At 39.4% G+C, this 19,908-nt stretch overlaps 1 protein-coding gene across 8 annotated transcripts in view; it reads right to left on the minus strand.

The window, feature by feature from the left end:
* Positions 1 to 19,633, minus strand: part of CCSER1 (coiled-coil serine rich protein 1) — an 845,607-nt gene extending 825,974 nt beyond the window's left edge. For all 8 annotated transcript variants that reach the window (XM_064285541.1, XM_023553241.2, XM_023553242.2 and 5 more), the window contains exon 1: positions 19,200 to 19,633. The gene's annotated coding sequence lies outside the window, so the exon portion shown is untranslated. The remainder of the gene's footprint in view (positions 1 to 19,199) is intronic.
* Between the last annotated feature and the right edge of the window lie 275 nt (positions 19,634 to 19,908).

Below are 19,908 nucleotides of genomic sequence, written 5' to 3' on the forward strand. Positions count from 1 at the left end.
TATGAGTTCTCTGTGCCAGTTCAACGGATTATTAAACCCAGAAGTATGGAGTGCCATGGGGCTGGGGGGTGCGAGTGCTGTCAGAATTGATAAAAACATTGGAGAGTGGAGGTTTTTCTAACCTCCATTCATAGGGATTAGCCTTGGGCTGATCTTGATTCGCATTATCCCCCTAAAGTTAGACCGGTTCTGACACTGTTACTACTACTACCACCATTTTACATACTTTCAGATAGAAAATTTATTACTATGAGTCAAAACAACATTGACACATATAATAACACAACCTTTAAAACAAAATTGCATAAAGATCACATATCCCTAACAGTTTAGACATCTGAAGTCAGTTGCTATGTATACAGATGATAACTTTAAAAAATGAAATCATGTTTTGTACAACACACAATGAAATGTTAAATACAGCAAAAACATAAGTCCAAGTCTACGGACGACATGAATCCAAGTACGAGTGCATAGCATAAAACTGAAGAGCAATGCTAGTATAACAATATCGAATCTTAAAGCCTATAACATATGACACAAAAGGCAAGCAGGGCTACACATATTGTTTTTTTACCCATCCTCGTGGCATTTTATAATGTAACTCTTTAATTATTTAAAAGTTATTTTGATTATATGGCACTCCACAATCACTTCTTGGGGTTACCCTATGCATAAAAAATGATGTTATTATGTTTAATTGAGAAGGTACCCTACTTCTCTCAGATTTTAGTTTTGAAATCTAAATGAGGCCTATGAGATCAGTATATTTTAAGGGTAGAAGGTAACAACAGAAAGGGATTATCATTTCAAATGTCATCCAGAAAGCAAACATAAATTCTTTTACATTTTTACTATATTACTTGGATCTGAAAGTTTATTGGCCACCATAATATCCTCATCAAAATTAAACCATATGTTCTTAAAAATGCATACTATTGACTGAAAGAAATATAATAATTGTCTTAAAATTTTCTAGAAATATTACTCAAGCAATAGTTCAGTATGATCTGACCCCTTTTGTTGACTTTTAGAATGTTAGAGGATAGCAGTTTAATTATCGAATGATACAAAAATGTATACGACTGAAAAAAAAATGAATCAAGGGACACTGGAATTCATAAAGAGAAAACTAAGCCTTAGATGAAAATGTTTTAAATGAAAATTTTTCCACAGGCATATTATTTAGCGATTACAATCATTTGAGTAACTGAAACTGGTAACATATTACTGTTGTGTGTAGAAAACAAAAAACTTCTGTGATCATTACACTGTATTCACTAAGCGTTGAAATCACCAAGGTCACCTAGAATCCAATTGGCTTTTCATGCCTGAAATGATTGATGACTAGATACGCTGTAATTATAATCCTCCATCACTTCTCCTTTTCCCCACTTCTTAAGCTTTTACTCAGCTGCTTCACAATGTGCACTAACTAAATCTGAGTCTACAGTCAAGAAAAAAAAACCTCAGCTTATTTATACCCAAGACAGTGGCAGTAAAGCAATTAATAGTGACTGGTTTTTTAGGTGGTGGAACTGATGTTAAAAGAGGTACAGGATGATCCACATATACTTGATTTAATGATGTTTCACTTAAAACAATACAGTCACCCACAGGTCAAATGCAGTGAGAAAGGGCAAAGGTGACAACCACAAGGCTTGAAAATACAACTAATCAATGAATAGTAAAGTTTGCATTCTGTAATCAAGCTGCTCTGACAAGAATGTGAACATCACCTAGCTATAACTTGACCAGGCAAAGTAGGGGAGTAAGTTGAGGAAAGCTGTGAACAATACAAAAGCTGAATTTCAAGAAACAAATTCTGTTAAGTTTTGAGAGAAAAAGCAATAGCTGGAACTACCTACCTTTTAAAAAGATACCTTATAGCTTGGGTACTGAAGAGGCCTTATGAGCGATGGGTACACGGAGAAGAGTGTTTTCGGGAATGTAATATGAAAAGAATTGATGGTTCTTTCAATTATCCACATATATTAAGGATGCTAACAGCAAACATGGGACTTCAGGCATAGGTCAGCCTGAGAGACTGGGCAATTCTCACCTCTGAGCATCAGTGTCATCCCCTGTAAAATGCACAAATGTCCTTTTAGTCTATATTAAATTCACCAGCTAGTACAGCTCCTTTGCAAACATTGTTTTTTCTTCCAATCTCCCCAGAAGGAATCACTACTCTAAATTTGTACTTAACATGCAGCTTTTACACAAACTATCTATCCATAAATAATATGCAATTTTGACTTGCATGTTTTAAGACTAATATAAATGATTTTAAACTTCTATAAATGTATTCCTGTAGATAGTTTTACAGATATTCACTGTGAAAAATAATACTTCACTGAACATTATTTTTATGTTTCTTATGCACAGATGCAAGAATTTCTTTAGTGTAAAACCTAGGAGTGGAGCTGCTTGATCACAGGAATGCATATTTTCAACTTTACTAAATATTGGTGAATTGGTCTTCAAAGTATTAATAATGATTTACACTAAAGAAAAAAAAATCATAATAATAATACCCCATATCCACATCAAAACTTGGTATTGTCAAACCTTAATTTTTGCTGTTATGAGTGCTAAGGGTCTGGGTACCACTATGTTAATTTGTATTTCCCTAGTTATTAGTAAGATACAGCATATTTTCATTATTTTCCAGTGTTTCTTTCTTTATAAATTGCCATTTCGTATATTTTAGCCCTTTTTTTTTTTTCTGTTGGGTAGTTGGTCATAACATCATTGGCTTTTTGTTTTCATTATATATTCTGGCACTAATCCAGTTATATTTATTGCAAATACTATCTTCTAGTCTTCGATTTTTCTGTTCATTTAATTCATAGCGTCTTTTGACATTCATATATTCTTAATTTTAATAAAATTATTAATAGTTTCCTTTGGGTTCTTGTTTTTAGGGCCTTGTTCAGACATCTTTCTCTACCCGAAGGTAATCAAATGCTGTCCAATATTTTCTTCTATAAGGTTCAAGCTTTTGTGCATTTTTTTCACTTGTAATTTCGAAAAGATGTAACTACAAGAAAATATTGAGTCTAATATACTGTACTTTATATGATATTTAATAAAAAATTTTTAAAGCATAACATAAGCCACATACTTCAACAAATTCAAACACTACCAGGAAATGCTGTAATAACAGAAGTGAGAATGGAAGGGAAAAACTGACTCATTCTCATTCTAGGAAGAATATCCAAGGTTTTATTGCTAAACAAGAAAACTGAATTTATTCACTGACCCATTCATTCAACAAAAATTTACTGAACGCCTGCTATATACCTATGTGTATGCACGTGTATGTGTGCTTGGTGCTTGCTAGGAAATGGGAATACAAAGGTGGGAAGAAAAAACAGGTATGATCTCTGTTCTCACAAAGCTCATAGTCTAGGAGAAAAGAAAGATTATTTAAATAGTCTAGGAGAAAAGAAAGATTATTTAAATAATCTCACAAATAAACAAAATCACAGCTAAGATGTTGCCGCTGTCAAGTTTATTTCAACTCGTGGTGACCTCACGTGTGCACAGTAGAACTGCACTCCATAGAGTTTCCAAGGCAGTGACTTTTCAGAAGCAGATCGCCAGGCCTGTTTTCTGAGACGCCTCTGGTTAGATTTGAACCACCAACCTTTAGACTAGTAGTAGTGCATTTAACTGCACCACCGAGGGAGTCCACAGCTACTATTAGCGTTATGAACAAAAAGTGTACGATGCTATGACAGCTTTAAAATAGTCTGCAGAAGTGATTCTTAAGCTGAGAGATAAAGTTTGGGAAGAAACTGGTTAAACAAAGCAGCAATGGGAGCACGTCCCAGGCAGAGGGAGGAACGTGTGCAAAGGTCACAGTTACTTATTTTCTCCCTTCTTCCCCTTCGAATGAGCTAAGCAAAGTAACCACCCTCATACAGGATTTTTCCTTGGAGGCTCCCATGTATTCAGAAGTAAGCTTTGCTCATTTTTCATATATCCCACATTAGCTCTAGCATCTGGCACATAATGGATGTTTAATAAATATTAAGTGATTTGAAGTAAAATTGTTAAAGTTCCTGCTATTTTAATACATATGGTATTTCATTCTGAAAAACTGCACACACACACACACACACACAATAAGACAGCTTATCCAAAAAATAGGGCTATGGTTTAAAAAAACAAAACAAAAAACTCATGTGTGTCAGAGTAGAACTATGCACCGTGAGGTTTTTAATGGCTGATTTTTGGAAGCAGAAAGCCTCTGGGGTGGATTCAAATCACCAACTTTTCAGTTAGCAGTGAATATGTTAAGCATTTTCACCACCCAGGGACTCGAGGGCTATAGTAGATCATTAAAAATCTAGGCAACTTTAATGCATAGCTCAAACCAAAACCGTAACAATTTTTATTAAAATCCTTGTATGCCTAAAAGGGCATTTAAAATTATTAATAAAAAGAATACAGGAAATACATAAGCTTTTTTCCTCTTTTTTTAAAGGTGAATGCAGCTTGATGAATAAGTTATAAAGAAAAGTTGAAGCTGTAAAGATGGGGGGGCAGACGCAATAAGCAACTAAAAATGTGGCCTAGCTATACCAAAAGACGACTATGGAGTAAAGAGACAGTATTGTATCCTTCTGTGGCATTTTGCTCTTTCCTGTATTACATACTTTCCGTTCAGCAGTAGTTACTTGTGGAGTTAAACATTAATGCTGGGAAAGATACCATGCACAAACCAAGTTCTGTGTTTACCTGCATAATTCCTCTATTTACCTATTGTGTAGGAGCTAATACACGTTACAGAAAAATGCACTGTAGCAGAACAGGCTGTTCTTAATTGTCTGCTGTCAACTAGGTATCGCTCACAACTCAGAGTGGAGCAAAGGAAACTCCCCTGGTGGGTTAAAGTTGTCCTGGAAGGCTTCAAGAAGCTAAGCCTGTAATGACAGCAGAGATTTGCCAAAGCAGAAAGGATTAAATGCATATGTTGTGTGTGTGAAGGTGCTCTGAGTCACACGACCTTAACTAAGTGGCAGTTCTATGTTTGGATTAACTAGGTGCGGTGAGTTTGCAAAGGTCCTCAAAAGACAAGCAGACAAGTTCACAGTCACTGAAATAAAGAATAAAATGTACTTCTTGGCATGGAAAAGTGGCATGAATGAAGCACTAAATTAGAGTCTGTAAAGGTAATACATATTGTTACTATGCTTTCGGAAGAACAAGACTATTACTAAAACTTGACAGCCCGATACTCAGAACTGTTTGTATACTGAATCACCTTTGCATCTGTAGACTACTGATACAATTTTTTTTTACCGTGCTAAAATGAATGTACCCATGACGAACACTGTCTAAATGAGGCTGACTTGCAGCAGGCAAGCATAGCTTTCATAATCCAATTTTGAATAGAGTCATCCAGATACTAATAAGCATAAAGACCTGGCATATTACCCTTAATATAGGTTATTTTTCGTTGTTCATGGGTAAAAATGGTATTTAATTGGAAAAGTTGGAAAACACACATTTTCACCCTTTAAATTCACTTATACAGGCACCTGATACATTTGTGGAAACCCTGGTGGCATAGTGGTTAAGTGCTACTCTTCACTGGTTTTGCTTCTCTAGAGCACCCAGCCTAGGACAGTCCACATACTCTAAAACTGGCCAATGCTTAAGTGTCTCTGACCAAAAGAAAGACATGTGTAAACCAACTGATTATATAAACCAGAAAGTGCTTGTTAACATATTATCACCAACCCTCTCAAGAAAAAGATCAAAAATTCCTAAATTAATAGAAGAAATTATATAAGACAGATCCCATGTAAGAAATCACATTACTATATACATGTGTAAGAGTATGTTTGTACATACCCATATATAACAAACATATCCCAGTCAAAAATTTAAATTCCGTACTTGCGCAGGTTCTTAAACTGGTTTTGACGGAGTGTGAACTGCATTACTTTCTTCTGGCAGAGAATGTAATCACAGCAGGGACTCTCCACCTTTCCATGATCACACTCTGAATCAGAAGCAATCATCACTTTTGATCCCTAAGGAGTCCTAAGCTTGACTGAGAGCTGAGGACTCCCAAGCTACATTTATATAACACAAATGAGTCACATGATTGCTAAAGTCCATCTCTTTCCTCTAACAATTTCATTATAAAACACCTGAACAGTGAGCACACATACATAAGAAGGCCTGAAACTGTTTCGAGGGAATCTTTAGATGGATTAATCTCTAGTATTATTAGAAAATGTCTCTACTGGCTTCTAATCCATAAAATTAATGATGATCATGTTATTTGGGCTAATTTAAAATATTTAGCAAAAAAATTACTAGTTTACCAAACTAGTAATTTTTTTGCTAAATATTTTAGGATGGTTTCAGAAACCTTGTACTTTATATTTTAACACTTTAAATATTCCTTCTTTTACACCTACCTCAGTTATTTTGAATCCATATTATTTCTCTAGGTCACAGAGTTAGGTTCCCAAGGAGAAAATTACTAAAATACACAGCTTTTCTTTTTCTGTTTTATAATTGAAACATTCCTGCTGGCCACAGATGAAAAAACACACAAAGCAAGAAACACATGATCTGCAGAGTAGACAGCATATCTTCTTCAAATAAAGTGAAAATTAGAGTTATGAAGTGAAAATATTCCCCACCTAAAGGCCACACAACCACTTCCTATGGTTCAAGAATACGAACACAGGGAATTTATGACCAAAAGAGAAACTGTGGTACTTAAACTATTATCAAATTGTTCCAATAAGAGAAGATGCAGAGACACACACCACTTGGCAACATGGTCAATACCCCAACAGTGACAGTAAATAAAAGAGTTCTTCTATGATCATGTATTGCCTTATGGCCATGCTGGACACACAGGGCAAATATGGCTCTTGCATTATGGGTGGGTATGTGTGTGGGTCAGAGTACTGGAAACAAGCACATTCAATCTTTGTGACAAGCCAGGAGGTCATTAGTGTAGCTACAAGAAGCCATAAAAGGAAGTCTGCCAACTTTCATTCTCACCCAGAGCCATGGGTAGCATGAAAATAACCAGTGAAACCAGCTGTTGTCAAGTCGACTCTGACTCACGGCAAACCCACGTGTGTCAGAGTAGAACTGTGCTCGTAAGATTTTCAATGGCTAATTTTTTGGAAGTAAATTGCCAGGCTTTTCTTCCAAGGCACTTCTGGGTGGACAAGAACCTCCAACCTTTCAGTTAGCAGCTCATTGCATTAACTATTTGCACCACCCATGGACTCCATGGGAGCTACCAAACCCCAAACCAAATCCATCGCTATCAAGTCAATTTCGACTCACAGCAATCCTAGAGGACGAAGTAGAACTGCCTCACAGGGTTTCCAAAGCTGTAAACCTTTACAGAAGCAGGGTTTCCAAAGCTGTAAACCTTTACAGAAGCAGCCTGCCACATCTTTCTCCTGTGGAGCAGCTGGCTGGTTAGAACCGCTGACCTCTTGGTTAGCAGCTGAGCTCTTAACTATTTTGCCACCAGGGCTCCTTATGGGAACTACCAAAAAACCCCAACCAAATCCATTGCCATCAAGTCACTTAAGACTCATAGTGACCCTACAGAATAGAACAGAACTGCCCCATAGGGTTTCTAAGGAGCAGCTACTGAATTCGAACTGCCGACCTTGTGGTTAGCAGCCAAGCTCTTAACCACTGCACCACCAGGGCTCCGTGAGAACTACCAAAACAAACGAAAAAACCCATTGCTGTCGAGTAGATTCCGATTCATAGAGACCTTACCAGGCACTCCTTGGAAACTCTATAGGGCAGTTTTACTCTGTCCTATTTTTTTTTTTTATAGGGTCAGGTCACTAGGAGTCAGAATGAGAACTACAGTGGGAACTAAACAGTAAGTTTCAGGATAGCAGGAACCATGCCTGTTTCATTAACCAATATATATAAACAGGGCCTAGCAATATTTGCTTAGTGAATAAGTGAGTTTTATCAATCAGCTTCACACGCCTTGGATGTGAACATTTCAAAATGTGAATCTAAACCAAAAACCCCCAACCTGTTGCTGTTGGGTCAATTCCAACCCATGCAACCCTGTAGGACAGAGTAGAACTGCCCACAGGGTTTCCAAGGCTGTCATCTTTACAGAAGCAGACTGCCACATCTTTAATCCGGTGGAACGGCTGGTGAGTTTGAACTGCCGACTTTTCAGTTAGCACCCGAGCACTTAATGGCTGCCCCACCAGGGCTCCTGAAATAGGGATCTAGGCAGTGGGAATCAGAAGGAGATACAGATTCCAGAGGCCTTAAAAATGAAAAAACAAAGTGAATGTGGAGAAGCTAATCTGGATTCTGAGGTAGGGAGTGACAACCCAGACTCTCCGTTGACCCGTATTCTCCAGGTAAACATATGCTGCTGTTTGTTATTTCCTTAAACCTTGATAATCCCCTAATGCTCACAGTATGTATGCCACAGTTTCTCCAGTCCTTTCATTTACTACAAGACTCTTAGCCACTTCAGGTTTCTCAGTTCAAATTAACAACACATTTTCAGTTCACGACATGGCCAGTGAGGGTAATATTCAAAGTCAGGCTGGGTATGATTCAGGACAGTGGCTAGCACTGGAAGCAGTTCACATAAAATGGACAAAATTCAAGTCACTCTTAAGCAGTAGTGTATTTATTAATTTGTCACTTACTAAAGATCTCCCACGTCTGACTTAGGTCAGCTGCTGGAAAACCAGAAATAAAATAAACAATCCCTGCTCTCATAGAGCTCACAATCCAGTGGGCATGAAGCAAGCACTAAACTGCATTTTAAAATGAAGATTCAATAGTGATATACATAGGCTATTCTGAAGCTCAGGGTGGGCTTCTTGGGTGGGGATGGAGTGAGCTTCCTCAAATTTAATTTGAATTGAGCTTTGAATGAACAATTGGGATAAACCAAATGATGGAAGTTTATACCATCCACATGAATGATGCTGTCTCTAAAACTCAAAAACCCACTGCCATTGAGTTGATTCCAACTCACAGCAGCCCTAAAGGGCAGAGTAGAACTCCCCATAGAGTTTCCAAGGAGCGCCCGGTGGATTCGAACTGCTGACCTCTTGGTTAGCAGCTGTAGCACTTAACCACTACGCCACCAGGGTTTCCAAGGATTAGCAAAAATAAAAAGAACAAAATCGTTTTGCACAATTTTGCCAAAATAGGATTTCTGCACGAGTCTAGTACCCTGGATAGTTCCCTTGCAGCAAAGGTGACTGGAGAGACCGAGTCCAGCAGATAGAAAGGAAATTGGGGGTATTTCCAAAACTTCAAATTTAATCATTTGTCCCTATATTCAAAAGATAAAACTTTGGCTTTTATAATACCTGATCTGTTAATGTCCTCCATCGAACACCTGGGGCATCATCCAATGAACCTGATTCTCCTCAGAAACACCCTCAAAAAGCAAATCCTTCCTTCTCTTAACTGGAGAGCTGGTGCTTTAAGAACTTTATCCCCTACATGTTCAGAGCAGGGCTTGAACGTCAGGCCCTCAGGATTCTCCCAGAGATGCTTCAGAATACACTGTCCCTGTAATCAACTTAGACCCGCCCATTCCAGGGCCTTTCAGAAGCTGGACTGATACTAATGGAGAAAATATTTTCCCAATACCTCCATCTTGAGGTACACTGCAGAAAATACCCCTGAAGTCAATTTTACCAATAATATTACTAAATTTTTATATATGTATGTACAAAGTTGTAATGTTTTCTTAAATGCCCCGATTTAGTAATCTGTACATTATTTTCAAAATTACTCCTGTAGAGGTACATTCTAACTTTGAAGTAACTCATTTATTAATGAATACTTCAGGTAATCTTGGGTTTGTCTGTACATAAATATATTAAAAATTGAACATTGGAGCAGCTATCCCCGAACTATTGGCCAAATATGTAAGTTTCCTTTGAAAGTTCAGGAGTCCTAATATGTAGACCCACTGGTTTTGCTACCTACAGAATATTTTCAAAACTGAAATAAGTTACTCTTCATCTGTATTTATAATACTGAGTGCAAGTTTGGTTAGGTAGTATTTGTATTTTATTTCTTTTCTTAACTCTCTCATCTGATCTTTCTAGATATAGGTATGCTTTTCTCCCTTCAGATTTTGGCTGAATGTCCTGAAGAAAACTGTATGTTAGAAGGAGTCATGTAACATTCATATTTCATATATTCAGCTCTAATGCTCTGGTAACTGCTATCCTTATAAATAAATAAAAACTAAACAAATATAAAAATGGTTGTCTAAAAGGAGAATTGCCTAGAATGGTAAACATTTGCATTTATTTGTACAGTGATTTTATTCATGTACACATGGTTGGTTTTATTTATAAACTTTATATAGGTTTATGATACAGTGTTTCCTGCTATTTCCAACACACACACACACAATAAAATCTCATTAACTGAATCACAGTATTTTACTAATTTCAGTGAATAGCTACATAAAAAATATGCCAAGTTAGTCTATATTTGGTTGATGAAGAAGGTCTATCACCAAGGCTCTCCCAAGAGTTAAATTAAGGTAGTGTGACTGGTTTACCAAACAATTCTTGAGCACAGGAATACCTCTAGGTTTCATTAAGAAATGGAGAAAATTAGAGAATGCATCACACCGTCTGGATTATGTTTCCTCAGCTGTTCTACATTCCAAACATTTTCAAGTAAGGTTGAGGAGAATGCAGAACAGCCAGATAATCTTGAAATTAATAACTGACTAGAAAAACAGGCAAACCCTAAAGAATTCATATGCACATATTTGTACATATATATCACATGTGGGCATCAAGCAATACAGGGAAAAACATGTATTTCATTTATTGTGGATTAAGCTATTCAGGAATCATCACAGGTTATCGGTTAATTTATGCTTTATTTTTAGAATTACACCCATAGGAGCTGCATTCTCTTTGAAACAGATTGACTTGTACCAAACAAGCATTTATAAAATGTTTTTTGTCATTGATAAGGTAGCTTCACAGCGTGACATAGCCAGGTAAGGAAAAGTTACAGGCAACAAAATGAGGTAGTCTAGGGATGGGCAGAACACAGTACTAGAGTTTTACTGGAGTCTCAGAGGCACTATTAAGACCCAGCTATAAATTTTTTTTTTTTTTAATAAATATATACTACCAAGAAGTCCAACCAGCCTGAATATATGGAGATATGGCAATGTGCCATCCAGCTGTCATCTTAGAGGTCCTAGAGTGAGTAGTGAAGATGAAGCCTAGAAGCCTCTCCGAGCTGGCAATCTTTAGAGATCCAGGAAAGTAGTTATATTTTGGGAAGTCTGTGAGCAGATAAAAAGGCTCAGGAAACAAGATAGTTCCAGAGCAGGATCCCAGTCTTTGAAGAAATCAAGAAAACTCCATCACAAAAAGGTCCTGCCCAAGTGAGATTTGGTAATTTATCAAGGCATAGGGAAGAAAGTTAGGTGAGAAATCATTTTCAGTTATAAGACAGAAGTCAAATTACCAGAAAAATGTTTTAGGGTTAGAGTTGGACTTGCATCAAAGGTGGCTCAATGTTAAGTCCCAAAGTGTCGAGCTGTTGTTTTTGTTAGGTGCCATGGAGTTAGTTCCGACTCACAGCCACCCTATGTACAACAGAACACTGCCTGGTTCTGCACAACCATACAGTCATTGCTATTCGAGCCCATGGCTGCAGAAACTGTCGATCCATCTCATTGAGGGTCTTCCTCTTTTTCACCGACCCTCTATATTACCAAGCATATTGTCTTTCTCCAGGGACTGATCCCTCCTGATGGCATGTCCAAAGTACATGAAACAAAGTCTCACCATCTTTGCTTCTAAGGTGCACTCTGGCTGTACTTCTTCCAAGACAGATTTATCCTTCTTTTGGCAGTCAATGGTATATTTAATATTCTTCACCAACACCATAATTCAAATGCATCTTCTTCAGTCTTTCTTATTCATTGTCCAGCTTTCACAAGCATATGAGGTGACTGAAAATACCATGGACTTGGATGAGGTGCACCTTAGCCTTCAAAGTGGTATCTTTGCTTTTTAACACTTTAAGAAGGTCTTTTGTAGCAGACTTGCCAAATGCAATACGGTGTTTGATTTCTTGACTGCTGCTTCCACGGGCGTTGATTGTGAATCCAAGTAAAATCAAATCCTTAACAACTTCAGTATTTTCTCTGTTTAGAAACCAGCTAATCTTCCCACTACATAAAAGCATAGGTTCTAAATTTGGGGGACAAACAAAACCTGATTTAATGATTAAATGTCTTCACCCTCAGAGACAGATGTTTACAAAAGCTTCAGAACAGGTGATACGTGAAATGCTTGGTTAAACAATTATCTTTTCTCCATAATTTTATGCATCTAATTTTATTCAGAAACCCTTGTGGTGTAGTGGTTAAGTGCTGCGGCTGTGAACCAAAGGGTTGGCAGTTCAAATCTACCAGGCGCTCCTTGGAAATTCTATGGGGCAGTTCTACTCTGTCCTATAAGGTCGCTATGAGTCAGAATTGACTCGACGGCACTGGGTTTGGTTTTGGTTTCTGGTTTAATTTTATTCATGTTATTGACTGATTTAACCACATTACAAGACGTACGACTTTGTACAATCAGTCTAGTAGAGAACTTCTGGATAGCAAATTTTAACTCTCTGTTGTCCACGGACTTCTACAGAATTCAGCCTTTAAAAATGTCCATTGCTACAAGCACTGGAACACTGATTAAACTCATGTCTAAATAGAGGACTTAAAGATAAAAAGTTAAAACAGACTAATTTGAGTCTGATATTACCAACTAACCACATTTCCAAAACAAGTTAGATTAACAGAATGCAACTAAGATCAGCATATTTTGAGTAAGATACTTAAAGTTTTGTCTTAACCTTTCCAGAAGATAAGCTGCAAATTTCCAAACATGGAGCAGAATATCTAAAGTGTGAACATTCTCTGCATAAAGGAGCTGGTCTCAAAAATTATACTTGGTTATGTCTTAGGTTTCCATTTAAGAGTTGTGAGATTCAGACTAAAGTATCCCAAATAAGGTAAGAAAATTGTGGTTGAATGGCACTGAGAATGCATAACATTAGTACTGAAGAGAACAGTAAGGAGGTAGCAGTGGCAGACTTGCAAGTCCTCCATCACCTGTTCCAATCACCCAACAAGCATCATTAAAGATGGCTGCAACAGGGCCGGTAACACACCAATATTGCTTGGCCCTCATCTAAATCAGGACTAAAGAGAAGGTAAACTCCTTCAAACATTGTCTGTCAACTGGTTATACAATTTTTGCATCATTGTAATAATAATAATAAAGAATCAAAGCTTGGTCTACATAGTTTCACAGACCACAGAACAGAGCCTCGGTTTCCTAATCTCTGAAGTATGTACAAAAACAACTGCATAATATTGGAAGAATTACATGGCATAATGTGTGTCAAGTGCTTACCATGTAGGAAGCACTCAGCCCCTTATAGCCATTGCTGCTGATGTTAATAAAATAGTATCTCAGTATTTGCAAAATGGAGCCCAGGTGGCAAAGCGGTTAAGAGCTCAGGCTGCTAAACAAGAGGTGGGCAGTTCAAATTCACCAGCCACTTCTTGGAAACCCAATGGGGCAGTTCTACTCTGTCCTACAGGGTTACTATGAGTCAGAATCGAAAAGACGGCAACAAGTAGTTGCAAAACAGAAAATAAGCCCTGTGTCTGCATATGTTCTTGGGCTCCTTTTATTTTTAAAACTTTCTTAAAGTGCCTTGCTTTGGAAGAAATAGAACAACCTTAGAACTGGGGGCGAGATGCTCTTTCATTTATTCAGACATTTGTTCAAAATTTTTTGGGCACCTACTATATGTCAGATACTGCTAATACCTGAAGATACAATATATGAACCAATCAGGACAGTCTTGCTTTACGGAGCTGTCAGTTAGTAACAATCAACAGTGCACAGGAATTGGCAACTCACTTAAATTTATTGTCAAAAAAATACAGTTAATACAAAAAATACAGATGAAAATTTTTCTCATGTACAGTGTAATATTTTCCAGGTCTCAATAGTTAAACCTTAGTTATTTCTACTAATTGAGAAAGTACTTAGAGTAAATATCTCAGATACTATAAAACTTTCTAGGTCAGTAGTTCACAAACTTTAGAGAGCATAAAAATCATATAGAGGGCCCCACCCCAGAGTTAATTATTCAGTAGGTCCGAGGTGGGGCTCAAGAATTAGAATTTTAACAAATTCACAGACGATGCCGCTGCTGCTGCTGCTTTTGGAGGGTGGGGGGAAAGAACCACAGCCATACGGTAAGAATTTGCCATTAGATAATAAGATATCTCTTTATAAATGACCTTTAGATTTTCTTCAATATCAGAACTTAGTTACAGCATTCAAGAATTTATAATCACTTTAACTAAAATTTATTTATTGAATACAGTATACATTACGTAGAACCAAAAGTCTTCTTTAAATGAAGCTAGGTAAAGGACCAGGGATTTGACCAAGCAACAAATTTCATTTGTGAATGATTTAAGCAGAAATCTTTTAACAATTTTTAACATCATACTACCAACCTAGAAAATATTTACAACCACCACCTTTTTTTTTTTTTTTTGCTATTCAGCCCACATGAAAAATAGCTTAAAATGTAATACTGTTGTTTAAAATAAGAACTGGTAATAACAGTTTAGCACTGTATCAACTGCAGTTTAGGCCTTTCGACTTCGCATTTTTACTTTATATTTCATTTAAACTTCATAACAAAACACAGTTCTTTTGTTACAGTGCTTTTCATCAATCGCTCTATCTTTCCCTACTGCTTCTCCTATCCCAGACTTTATGTTTTATTGTCAGTTGACACTCTTGCGTAGTGAAGATACTATTGCTGATAGAAGTGCATGTCCTCTATATAAGGCAAACAGATTTTGTCACTATCCAATAAGGAAATCATGCAGAATCTGTCAGTCATACAGCACGCAAGACCGCATTATCAAAGTGATACACCTGTGACATATAGTCCAAAACCAAACTGGAAAGAGACCAACTGACAGGCTGGTTTGTACTCTATGCTGGAAATCATCCCATTCCTGCATGAATAAGAAATTGGTGATTTAATAGGCTCTTCACTTTTACAGTAACTCATCTATTTCCTGTCAACAAAACATATATGAAAATCTTCTAATTCAACTAATCTGGAAGTAATTCCTTTATATTATTTATTGATACACATATCTAATATCTTTACTGTCACCACAATATATTTCTGGGGTGTCATATTGAACAAGCAGGCTCAAAATCAACTCAGATGTTTTCCCTTGTATTCTTAAAATGAAGAAACGCATTTCACAGTTTTGTATTTGTCTAAAACAAATAACACACATACAGTCAAGGAAAAAAACAGCTAAGACTACACTAATTAAAGACATGTCATGCGCCTAGTATTACCTCACTGCATTTACCAGATAATAGTTTACGTATCTTTAAAGTTGTTACAACAATTCTAAAATGTTTCCCACAGCCCCTGCATCACAGATCTTTACTAATGGAAATTAATGAAAGAATAGATTGTTATCTGGATGTGCTCTAGTAACTTTAAAATTAAAAAAAGAAAATAATTATCTAATGGGCTATGCATTTTATATGAATAAAATGTTCAGCATTCAACTTAGGCTCACTACTGATACTACTGTTGTATACATCATCACATTTTTTTGCTTTAGAGCAAATGTAAAGAGGGTTGGAATGGAACAAGGAAGCACTCAAAATACCTTGCTATAAAAGACGTCGTACAAGCACTACCTTGTAATTAACACCAAACTCAGCACTTTAGTGTGTTGTCATTTCATTTAAACATTTAGAGTAAGTCTTCCCTACAAATATATATTGAATTTTTTAATCATGAAAAAAAAAACTCAAAAAGGCAACATAAATTCGAAGATTTGCCTCCTTGCACTAAATACTGACAATTAATACCACGAATAGAATGCAGAGAACACTGCACATCAAAAACAGACTCAGCCTGCACTCTGCACAACAAATTCAACTACTCTGCAATATCCAAATGATTTTCAGAACAAACTTTTCCCCCCTTGTGTCTTTTGTTCTTTTCTATAATTCCAGGAGACTTGGATTCTCTACCTTATATCTCTTATCTACAATCTACTAAATCCCATTTATCCTTTAAGACCAAGACCAAGCAAGTCTTACCTACCCCTGAACCCTCTGCAGACAAAACCCAGTCTGAATGTTACTGGCATGTTCAGAACTCCTGCAGTCCTTATTTGATATGCAATTTCTTATTGTCATGGGTTGTTAATTCTATGTTCACCCAGGAGCATCAGATTTCTACCAACTAAAGAGTCAGCTCCTAAAGGGCAAGGAGCAAAGGAAGCCTTATGCTCTTCCCCAATGCCTAGACAGTGCCTTGCACACTATAGGCCCTTTGTTATGAATATTATTAAGCGTACAAAAATGCAATAAAAAGCTGAATAACTATTAATCTTTAAAATATAATGGTTCATTTTCTAACTCAAGTTTAATGAAATTAACATTCTGTTATGTCTTCATAATAAGCATTTGCTAATTCCTCACGATGTCAAAAAACAAGATACTCATAAATATGACTTTTTAATGATTGCAATGATACAGTTTGAGTACAATTTTTAGATTCATATTTTTTGTTTTATTGTACTTTAGATGAAGGTTTACTGAGTAAATTAGTTTCTCATTAAACAATACACATATTGTTTTGTGACACTGGTTGCCATTATCAAGCACATTTAGCTCCCCATCCTCTCTGCTTCCAATGATTGGGGAAAGTTAAGTTAATGACTTTCAGAGTGGGGTTCTCTGTGTAGGTTCTAACCTAATATATACAACTGCACATGCTCCAATATTGAAAATGAATTTGAATCCACTGTGAACCTAATCAAATCAAAATACCAAATCCTTACATATGCTTTGTCTTTCAAATAAACAGGACTACTAAGGAAAGCTACTTTCACTATGTTGGTAAGCTTTGATCAAAATAAGGAGCTCTTTAACATCTAAACCAAAAAAACCAAACCCACTGCCGTCGAGTCAATTCCAACTCTTAGTGACCCTATAGGGCAGAGTAGAACTGCCCGATAGAGTTTCCAAGGAGCGCCTGGTGGATTTGAACTGCCGACCTCTTGGTTAGTAGCCATAGCACTTAACCACTAAGCCACCAGAGATTCCTTTTAACATCTAGTGAAGACAAATCACTCTGATAATGGGTTGATAGCATAGCTCTCTTTTTTCTCTGTGAACTTGCTGAAGGGGAGGCAACAACATGGAATTTCCATGTTTTAAAAACATTGTGTTTGGCAGGCACTTAGAGATAGCCCAATTTAAAATAACATGACTCCCCTCTATTTATAAGCCACAACCCAGTCATTACTTCTATAAAACGAAAGGTTGCTACTTCTAAGAACAAACATAAATTTGCTCAAGCATCGTTGCTTGATACTGCCCCAAATCATCTCTAAGGTTCAAAAGTTATGTCTTTGAAATCTGTACCTGTTACAAAGCAAAGAGAAACAGAAACAAACGGATTATGTCATATCCTAGATTTACAGTAGTTCAGTTCTTCCTTAAGAACTAGTTTTTAGCATATGGGTAGTAATAGATATAAATCCACCGAGGTGTCTGCTTCTCTGACCTCCTCAAGATTTCTACCAAAACCAGCTTTATGTAAAATGTGCGTGCATGTATATATACATACACACACACATATACACACATGCACACACAAAAAAATAGATTTTAATAGCCTTTGGGGGTGGGCTACGTGTTAAATTTTAGTAGGAAGGTATTCATTCAACAGAAGGTTGAAGGTATACCAAAGGTATCAGAAATGAAAGCTGTTGAAACCAAGCAGGCATTTTCTGTCTTGAGGGTACTACTGATGGCCTGAAGACGCAAGAGAAGTGGAGAATAAGCACTTAAAAACATAAAAGGGCAAGAGATCAGTGCCTTCTGAGAAGCTTTTTATTTTTTTCCTACCTGAAAAAGGCATGTTATTTTCTGATTCCCTTCATTTCACAGTCTAGGTCCCACGAGACGGGGGGGAAAAAAGCAGAAATGCTTCTAATTCTGAGACACAGAGAGGTAATATATCTCAGGATACACTGAAGGAAACCCCGAGAAATTTCACAACTCTTTGCCATAAATAGCCTTTCTTCTCAGTCTGGATACCTCCTCCTCTACATCAGCAAGGCTCAGCCTCCACGCGCTGAGAAGCACCATTCACAAATCTCTTCGTCACCTATTTGCGCACCCGTACCCTTGCTGACACCGTGTGTACGAGTCTCTGAGACACAAGCCGAAATATGAGTGGGTCCAGATGGCCACCTGCGGTTTCAGCTCTGGGCTGACTTTCTTCTCAGGTGGACCAACGCCTTGATTCGTCCGGAAAGCGGTCACACACACACCGTCGCATACACCATCACACACACACACACACAATCACACCCTGGAGCCCCTGACAAGCCACCACAAAGCAATTTGTTCACTCTAAGTCTCTGCTGTTCCTGCAGCCGCTCGGGAGATTCTCGTCTCCAATCCAGGAAGCCAGCGCCAGAGAAAAAGCAGGCGGAGGCAAGAGGCGGTCCCGGCCCCAGCACTGCGGTTCCTCCGGGAGCCCCAGGCTCCCCGCCCCCTACCTTTCCTTCCCCCTCCTCGCCCCCGCCCCCACCCCGGCATCCGCAGCCCGGGGCGCCAGCGCCAGCCAGCCGCCCCTACCTGCGGGACGCAAGAGGTGAGGCAGGGAAGCGGCCCCGAGCCTGCGCCAACTCTTGCCTCGGTTGCCGGCCGCGCTCCGCATCCCCCTTGGAGCGGCCGCGGCGGCCAGGGGCGGGGGGGCGCGCAGGAGCGCGGAGGAAATGGCCACACAGCGCGCCAAGTCGCCGGCCCGCGGCCAGCGAGCCAGCCCCCGCCACCCTCCCGCCCCGCCCGCAAAGCCAGGTCTCCGCGCCACGCACTCCGGGCCCGGTCCGCGGCCGGCACCCCGGGCCTGGGCTGGAGCTGCTCCCGGAACGGCCCGGGAACAGTACGGTCACCTGCCGGGCAGTCATCCGGCGCCCGCCTGGGGCCGGCCCCAGCACAGCGCCGACGCGACGCGCTACCGCGGGGCGCGGGGGCTCCGGGGGGCGTTACTACCTTGAGGGCTGCGCGCCGCTTGTTAAGCCTCCTCCGGGGCACTCAGGGAATTATGTCTTCGGGGCACGGGGGTGTCCTTCCTGGTCCCCCTCCTCTGCCCTCCCTCCCCTTCTCGGCTTCGGGCTCCTTCTCTCCACTCCCAGTTGCACAGAGTCGAGCTGCGTTATTTAATAATCCTCCGGCTCCTCCTGCCTGCGCCGGCGGAGCAGCTCCGCCTGAGCCACCGCTTCCCAGTCAGTCATGTTGTTCTGAGAGAGAGAGGCGGATTGGCAGTCAGTCGGCGACTATTTGCGGTGAGAGAGAGAAGAGCAGAGCAAGAGGAGGGCAGGGGAGGGACGTGGGGAGGCGCTTCCAAGTGTGTGAGCGCGCGGACTGTGACTGTGCGGGGAGCACGGGAGACACCTCCCCGCCAGGCCGCGCTCCCCGGCTGTGAAGAGGGCGGCGGCGAGCACCGCCCTTATAGGGGTTGGGAGGTGGGGGTTGGGCAGGCGCGGGGGCAGCCTCCAGGGCGGCGCCGGGCCAACTGCGTCCGCCGGCTACACGCAGGCATACTCTTACATTCACGCGCGCGCACCCACTGCTGGCCGGCTGCTGAGTTTTCATTTCAGGGGCAGCAGTATCGGACCGTGCTGACTTGGCTTTCCTCTTAGACCATCCTTGTATGTACGTCGTGCCCAAGTGCATTGGCAGGTTCAGAGAAGAGGGGGAG

The sequence above is a fragment of the Loxodonta africana genome, chromosome 5 (genome assembly GCF_030014295.1).
Source record: "Loxodonta africana isolate mLoxAfr1 chromosome 5, mLoxAfr1.hap2, whole genome shotgun sequence".
Lineage (NCBI taxonomy): Eukaryota > Metazoa > Chordata > Mammalia > Proboscidea > Elephantidae > Loxodonta > Loxodonta africana.